An 8549-nucleotide genomic window follows, 5' to 3' on the forward strand; every position below is an offset into this window, starting at 1 on the left:
GGGCAACAAGAGCAAAACTCTGCCTCAAAAAAAAAAAAAAAAGAAGAAGAAAGAACAAGAAAAAAAGAAACAACAAAAGGCGAAGAAAGAACCACCCGAGATCACCAGAGGGAACCATGGCCGGAGCCCACCAGGACCGTGGAAGGTCCGTGGTCCATCAGCCTGGCTGGGGCACCTCAGCTCCTGGGCAGAGCAGCAAGCAGGGCCGTGCCCTGGTAAAGGAGGGCACAGTCAGCCCCAGACTAAATGCTGCCTTAGTCCTCCTAGCAGGGCTTAAAAGCAAGACCCCAAAGGACCAAACAGCTTCCAAGTAACTTCCTGGAGTCCTGAGCAAAGTGAGTATTTCCAAAAATAGTCAGCACCCAGCAAAATTCACAATCCCTGTTCAAAATCACCCATTCAAAAATCACCAGGCATGCAGGGAAGCAGGAAAACGCAACCCAGGATAGAAAGAGGACCAAACAATGGAGCCGACTCGGAAGTGACAGACGACCGGCAAGTCCGCAGGCCACCGAGGCACCTGCCACCGAGGCACCTGCCACCACTGCGCCCAGTGCTCCCGAAGCCAGAGGGCAGGTGGGACACAGGTGGGGACGTTCTGAGCAAAAACACATGCAGCCGAGCTGGGGTCACCCGTGGGAAGAGGGTGAAACACTTGCACGTGGGTAGAGCAGTATCTGCAAGGGGCTTTGTGGGCTCCAGGACCAGATGCCGTGAGGACCTCACCAGCGGCGGGGCGGCTGTCTCTGCCCCACCTCACATGCTCAGTGCATGTTCATTTCATCTTGTTTCATTCTCATTGCCATTTTACAGGTTGAGGTTCAGAGAAGTCAGAAGGCTTCCCAAGGCTGCACAGCCAGAAATGGGCACAGCGTCCTGGGGTGAGGCCTCACGCGCTCTGCGCCACCTACCCTCCAGGTCCCACCATCCTCACGAATTCAAGGCAAGGTTCTGGGACCCCAGCCCTCCAAAAGGGGAAGCTGAGCCCAGGAGGCACATCAGAGAGTTCGGGCCCATGAGTTTACCCTGCACTCACGCCCCGACTCGTCCTGCATCCTCTGTCGGGATGTCTGGATTCCAGAGTCCCCACCCCAATTTTCCAACCTTGCCTCAGCCTCGGCTTCTCCCTTTTGGGGTGGGACAGGGAACCCCCGCAGCAGGCGTGTGAGGGCGGGAGAGGGCGGGAGAGGGCAGGAGGTGCCCTACACCTGCCCGCCTGGACACAGGGAGACAGCGTGAGCACTGTTCCTGCCCCCACTCCCTCATCTGGGCTCCCAGGTACAGGTGCCGAGTCCCACCCAGAGGGGCCCTGCCACACCCGGAGGACTGACGAACCCAGACACAACCGTCTCTTCCCCTGGTCAGGGTCTGGGCAAGGGGCCCTGTGGGCTGCTGCTGTGAGTGTCCCTGCTGTGGCCAGGTATGTGAGGTTGCGTTTCCAACCGGGAGTGATTTGGCTTTGGTTACCTGGAGGGTCTGAGGACAAGCACTAAAGCCCCACCTTTTTCCGGCTTCCAGCAAGTTGCTGGTTCCGCAGCAGCCTCCAGGCCTGACCAGGCTCGGGGGCTCCCACACCTGGGGGCCAGGGTGGGGGTGACAAAGGGCCCCAGGCGACGGCTGAGAGCCTGCCCTGGTGGGCAGCAGAACAGCCACCAGCTCCCACCAGGCCCTGGCAGCATGAGTGATGGCAGGCCCAGCGATAAGAAACTAATAATTTATGCTTCCAGCTCCAGGGGCCGGCGCCGAGGGAAGGCTGGGCCACAGCCTCCCCCGCACTGAGCGGCCACAGTCCTTTATTGCACAAATTATTAACGACCAGAGAATGAATGACTCTGTAATCAGATCAGGCTGCCAGCACTTTTCATTGCGTTTATTTGTATAAATTCTGAAGTCAGGGTCTGCCCTAAGCTCAGCCTTGTGCTGGCTGGGAGCCCAGGCCCCCACCCAGACAGAGCACTGGTCCCTCGCCCTGCCCACGGGTTCCAGAGGACAGAGGGCTCAGGAAGGGGTGCAGGGAACTGCTCTGAGCCAGAAGCCGAGTTCATGGGCACCAAAGCAGCCCTGGGCCAGGGTCAGAGCTCTGTCCTTGAACCTGCCTCAGGGCAGGTTCCCAACTGTCCTCAGAATCAGGGGCGCCCAGGGTTTGGCAGCTGAAGGGGGGTGGGTCTGAGACCAGGAGAAGGCTCCCCAGCCCTGAGGGAACCCTCGTCACCCCTCTGCTCTCCTCCATCCAGGAGCCATCCCAGGGTTGCCCCAGGCCAGCTGGCTCTCCTGCCTCCATCCCGTGGCCTTCCCTGGAGCCCCAGGCTGGTCTCCCACCTGCCCCCTCCTTTTCTGGTCTTGCCTCGGCCGGGCCCAGGGGCTCTGGCTGTGGGTTTTCTGTGCAGCGCCTCGAGTGAGCCTGGCGCTGGTCCTCTCCTGAGCCCCCGTTTAATCTCATTGACCTCTCGTTACGCTACAGCGCATAAATTCAGATTTGGAGATCTTATGTTCCATCATAAATTGGGCTGGCAGACTTCCGATCAACAAGATAAAGCTGTCTTCTGCGAGGTGGGTGTTTTATTAGTCCCAGTCCCAGTGCCGCAGGTGGGGGCTGGGGAGTGCACGAGGGAGGGGCCTCTGCTTGGGAGCCTTCCTGCCTGGGCGAGGGGCTGAGTCCCTCCTGCCGCCCAGGCTGGGCCCCAGGTACCTGGCGAAGAAAGGGACCCGGGCATTGCCGCCTTCCCCTGCACCTTGGGCTCAAGCCTGGCCGCTGCCCTTGGGCTCTTCATAGGATCTCAGCCAATCCCTGCCGCCCAGCCTCGCCCACCCGCTTCTGGGGCCACCCCCGGGGTCATGCAGGGCTGTGCAGCATGGGGGCCCTGTTCTCATTCAGCCACCTGCAGGGTCACCCCAGTGTGATCCCTCAGCAGCCACACAGAAGACAGATGGTCCACAGGAGACTCAGAAACAGAGAAGCCTCACGCCAGGTCCACAGAGGCGCCCACGCCCGCCAAAAGGATGCCACGCACTCACCCTGCCCTCTGGGGAACACACTGGGAGTCCAGGACATCACCTTGGATGGGGTGAGGCTCCGTCCGTGACCTCAGAAAGTCAGTCTGGAGCTGGACTTGACATGGGAAACAGTAAAACACCTGAGCTTGCCGCCCTGAAAATCCCTGATGTGACACAGAAATCAGTGTGGACAGAGCGCCTACTGCCCCCAGTGACCCTGCCAGTGGGCTCTCAACCCACCTACCCCTTCTGCAGCAGCCGGTCACAGCTGTGGTCCTGCTGGGGCACACGGGGATGAGATCCTAAAATACACAGCAACTGCACAGTGGAACCCTGCATATCCCGTTTGGGTACAAGGAAACCCAGCGCAGCTCACGTGTGGGTATCCTCCGCTGTGTTAGCGTCCTGGCCCTCATACAGCACCCAGGCCTCGGGGCAAGGCCGTGTGCACACACCTATGGGATCTGAGTGTGCACTGGGGCCTGTGTCTGGGCTGCTGCTTCCCGGCCACTGGTGTCAGGATCTCCAGGACCCCCATGAGTGGTCAGTGGAGCAGAGATGGCACAGATGCCAGCGACCTGGGTCACTCTCTACCTGGGATGTGGGACCCCAGAGGCCACACCGTGGGTTTGCATCTGCCTCTTCACGCAGGAGCAGCTGCCACCCCTGCCTGCCCCATGAGGCTCTGTCACAGGGGACCTCTGTGGCATCCCGTGCTGCAGCCAGGGCCTTCGGACGGATGCTACGCCACCGTCCGTGCCTCCTGAGGCTGGCCTCCCTTTGCACTGGGCAACGTCTGCTGAAGATAAGGACGTCTTCACTGGGCCAGGCCTGGAGTTCTCCCAGGTTGTGAGCTCTTCTCCCTCTGATGAAGAGGATTCCTGTGGTCCAACTCCTACAAAGCACCGGGGACAAGAAAGCAGGCAGAGTCCCACCTGGGCAGGTGGTAGGAGTGGAGGGAGCAGGCAGGCAGCAGGGCTGCCCAGGACTAGGAGGCTGAGCTGCCCTGGGCGAGCCCCAGAGCCCACCCAGGGCTATACCCAGTCTGGCTGCGAGCAGGGCCCACCCTCCCCTGGACACAGTGGAGGACCCCGTGTATGTGGTCTTCACGGCCTGAGCACCTGTCTCGTGCCAGGCGTGTGAGATTGTTGGTGAATTAACAAAAGCCCTGCTCTCAGGGGGCTCCCATCCCAGCACATACACAGTCACATCTGGGGTCCAGCCTGGACCCCCCATGCAGTTGGAGAGGGTCTCAGAGCTGGGTCTGAGAACAGTAACTTCCAGCCACCACACCCCACCCCTCCCCAGCTGCCCTGGGCTCCGGCTTCTTGCACCTGAGGCTGCTGTGCAGGGCTCCCAGCTGGTGCCCCTCTCCTCTGAAGCTCGGGGGTCAGTGCAGCCTGGCATCCTCATCGGGCCTGTTATGCGGGTTCTGGTCTCTCTGTGACCACAGACCCGCCAAGCCCACCAGCTAGTCAATGTGGAGCCAGCACAGCAGGAGCCCGACCTGCTAGGGCCCTCAGAACAAGGATCGTGGTCCCTGAGGCCTTCACACAGGATCTGTGCTGAGAGAGAGCTGATGTGGACGGCGGCACCATGGCCACGGCAGAGGCACCATCCCTCCACCCTTACTCACGTAGGGATCCGCTCTTCTCTCACACTGGGCCCTGCTGGCACATTCCAGATGTGGGGGACGGGCTGGAGCCCAAGGCCTGCGTGCTGGGCCCTGGCTCTGCACCCGGCTCCCAGCGTCTCCCTGGCCCAATGTCAGAGAGGGTGCCACAGCAGTGCTTCAGGGGCTCCTGCCATAAGGGCTGAGGACTGAGGACCACCTAGGCCCACGTGCACCCAGCAGGCGGCCGCTGCATCCTCTGATCCCCTCCACAACCCAGGCCAGGTCCAGGCTGCAGGCCGGCAGCGTTGGCAGGGGGAGGACAGGGAGGAATTGGCCGAGTGCATTCACTGGGACAGACCCTCCCGCTTCCTTCAGGCTCTGGAGAATTCTATTGCTTCCCTTTGCCTAGCCTCAAGGTGCTGGGGCTTCTACATCATTTACAGAGGAATTGGCTGGGATGTGCCGGGCCTAGCACTGTCTCCGGTGTGCGTGTCAGCACTCTGGTGACATGGCAGGTGAGGACCACGGCACCACCCCGCGATCTGGCAGTCAGAGCCCACCTGTGTGTGTCTGCAGGAGCATCCCTGACCGCACACCATGGGAGGGCAGGGAAGGGTCCCTCGGGCCCCACCCCTTTGTTCTTTCAGTGGTAAAGGTTCAGGTCAGTGGACAGACTGGACTTGGAAACACCTTCTTATGTCCTCGAAACGACGTGGCGTGCAGCCAGCTCACGGCACCCAAAGGCGCGGGCAGGTTGAAGCGCAGCGGCTCCTCCTGTCTGACCAGGAGCAGGTGCGTTCCTGAGGTCCTGGCTGCTTCTGCAGGAGCATCTGAGGGAGCGCAGCTGATTTACCACAACCCCTGACCTCCTGGGTTAGCCTTTCTGTCCAACAGCACCAGGACTGAGCCCTGGCACTGGGCAGGCCGCCTTGGCTGGGGATCATGTGTGCCTGGGTCTGTGCGGTGCGGGTGCCCGCAGGCCCTGGGTCTGTGTTGCGCACCGGCCTTGGAGGGCAGTGCACATCCTGTCTGTCACCGTTGTCCCTGTGGCCATGGGAGGGTCTGTCTGTGCTGCGTGTGTGTCGTGCGCGTGAGTCTGGAGCTGCTGCGCCACACACAGGCATGCAAGGTGTGGGCACACCTGTGCTTCTGAGCACGCGTGCCCTTGCTGGAGGCCAGGCACACACACAGCTGTGCATCCTTGGCCCGAGGTCAGCTGTGCCACACCTGCGGGCTGCAGGATCTTTTCCGCGTATCTCCCTCCATCACCAGAAGTAAACTCAGGACTGAGGCTGACGGGCTGGCCTGAGCGCTGCTCACCTGCACCTCCTGGCTGCACCTGTGGCCCCGGACTCGGCTTCCCCATCTCTCTCCTCCCCACCCCACCTCTGGGTCCTCTCTGGCTGGGGCTGTACCACATCTGGGCTCAATCAATGGTTGACTGATTGATGAGGGGATGGATGAGAGGCAATCTAACAGAAATGCTGGGGAGCCTGGGCAGGCACTCCCGGATGGCGGAGGCGGCGTGCGGGCTGGGGCAGCAGCCCCTGGCGCCCCCACACTCCCCCAGGACGTCTGGGGTCACCGTCTGCTCCAGCAGCCCCAGGGTTATTTATGACCTCCTCCCTCTGGCGGGAGGCAGCGGCTCCAGCCTCAGCCCAGCAGCGGAGGGGCCCCAGCAGGGGGACCCGGAGCAGCGACAGAGGCACCAAGGCCCAGGCAGGCGGGGCTCGGTGGGCAGGAGGAGGGGCAGTGGAGTGACACCGCCACGTCCCTGCCTTGCTCGGGATGATTCTAGCAACAAAACTCCATTCTTCTGGCCTCTGCCGCCGGCCTGAGGAGTGCAGGGGAGAGTGGGACCCAGGTGTCCCAGACCAAGACAGGTGTGTGAGTGGACACGGGACACAGGTGTGCGAGTGGAGGACACGGGACAGGTGTGAGCGAGTGGACACATCACACAGATGTGCAAGCAGACACAGGACACGCAACACAGGTGCGCAAGAAGGGACAGGTGTGAGCCAGCGGACATAGGTGAGTGAGTGGACGCATCACACGAGTGCATGAGCGGACACGGGACACAGGTGCATGAGTGAACTCGGGACAGGTGTGAACCAGTGGACACGAGACACAGCTGTGAGCGAGCGGATACAGCACATGTGTGAGTGGGCGCGGACAGTACATGTGTGAGCGAGTGGACACAACACAGATGTGAAAGTGGACACGAGATACAGGTGTGGGAGTGGACAGTGTGCTAGTGGACACAGGTGGGAGTGGACACAGAACAGGTGTGAGCATGGACACGGACACGGGTGTGGGCATGGGACACAGGTGTGTGTGAGTGGACACAGGATATGAGTGTGTGAGTGGACAGGACCAAGGAAGGGGCACAGCCCCACGGAGAAGGATGATGCTGGGGGTGAAGAGGCCTGGTCATGTGGGAAAGTGGCCTCCGAGCAGGTACCTGTTTCCCAGGAAGACAAGGAGGTGGTGGGGAAGGCCTCCTCACCCAGCCCCTGGAGGGGCCTCCAGAACATCAGGGAGTGGACGGTGAGGATGGGGGGTGCCTCCAGCTTTGGACCCAGTCAGGGTCTTTTCAGGAAGACACCCGGGTCCTCCAGAGACAGGTGGAGCCAGACTGTGGGCTGGAGGTTAGGCTGCAGGGCCCAGGTGAGCTCCCACACCCAGCCAGAAACCCAGGGCCAGCCCCAGGCCCCTCCTTAACCGCACTGCGGGCCTGAGCATGGTGAGACACCGGTGAATAGGGGAGGGCTCTTGGAAGGGAAAGCAGGCCCCTCTGCTGGCCCAGGTCAGAGGAGAGCCTGGCCCAAGGGCCTCAGACCCAGAGAGGCACTGCCATGCGGACCTGCGCCTCCCCAGCCTCCCTCCCCAAATCGCTGTGTGAGCATCAGGGAGTCAGGTGCAGGCGAACCTAGAAGGAGAGTGAGGTGCAGGTGAATCTAGTAGCCCGCACAGGCAGTAGGGTCAGGGCTGCGGACAGTGGGCGCTCACGGTCAGTCCACATGGCCTCCAGCTGGCCCCAGGAGTGGACTTTCCACATGGCATCGGACCTGAGAGAAGACACAGACTTCAGGGGAGGAAGACACAGAACTCGCTGGCAGCCACGTCTCGGGTCAGGGATGCAGAGAGGTTGATAGCACCAAGGGTGGCCATGTAAGGAAGGGTCACTCACAGCCACACCCACACTCCCACCTGGCCCCTCAGACCCCAAAAGACCAAGGAGCCCCCACAGAAAGGGGCCAGGATGGGAGGGGAGGCTTCTGGGCATGCTCCTTGTCTGAGCAGAGCACCACTGGCCCAGATCTCGCTCCGCGGGTGGGCTGGGGGGCCAGCAGAAGCCTCTGGTGAGATAAGGTGAGGGAGCCCAGCGTGGTCACCCGGGGTCAGGTTTACGCTCAGGGGGGCTGATCTGGGAGGAGGTGGTGGTGTGGGAGGGCGTGCACCCTGCCAGCCCCCTGTCCCCCACCCCCACCCTGACTAACGCCTTCCTGCTGGGGGCTGTGGGGTGACAGGAAGCTCTTGCCCCACCCCATGGCCCTGGCGCCGTCCTGGCGTGAGACACTGCGCATTTGAAACAGCTGTGTGACTTCAGGAGCGTTACTTGACCTTTCTGTCTCAGCGTCCTCACCTGCAAAAGACTAAAAAGGAACTCGGTGGCTCAGGCGAACTCACTCCTCTCAAGTGCATAGGAAGGGGCAGGAACGCGCGGGGAGGTGCTGCCCTGTCACTCACAGAACACTTTGCCCAGGCCGCACACTACAAATCCACAGTCTCGTTCCCTGCAGGTGCAGAGACCACCACGCCCTCCCGGACACCAACGCCCACCATCAGATTCGCTGTGCAAAGCCCCAGAGCCGCGGGCGCAGGCTCACACCGCGGCGAGCAGCCCCCGGCTCCCTCCCTCCGAGAGGAGCCCGGTCCG

At 61.8% G+C, this 8549-nt stretch overlaps 1 long non-coding RNA gene across 2 annotated transcripts; it reads right to left on the minus strand.

The window, feature by feature from the left end:
- Window positions 1-2541: 2541 nt before the first annotated feature.
- Window positions 2542-4430, minus strand: LOC105555162. 2 transcript variants are annotated; one of them, XR_001008433.1, is made up of 4 exons: window positions 4329-4430; window positions 3769-3859; window positions 3016-3109; window positions 2542-2689 (listed from the first exon to the last, which is right to left on the minus strand). It is a non-coding gene; the product is annotated as an uncharacterized LOC105555162 (long non-coding RNA). The 2 variants fall into 2 exon arrangements; XR_001008432.1 differs by having other exon boundaries at window positions 3016-3158.
- Window positions 4431-8549: the final 4119 nt, after the last annotated feature.

Source organism: Mandrillus leucophaeus, unplaced genomic scaffold (assembly GCF_000951045.1).
Source record: "Mandrillus leucophaeus isolate KB7577 unplaced genomic scaffold, Mleu.le_1.0 Scaffold672, whole genome shotgun sequence".
NCBI lineage: Eukaryota > Metazoa > Chordata > Mammalia > Primates > Cercopithecidae > Mandrillus > Mandrillus leucophaeus.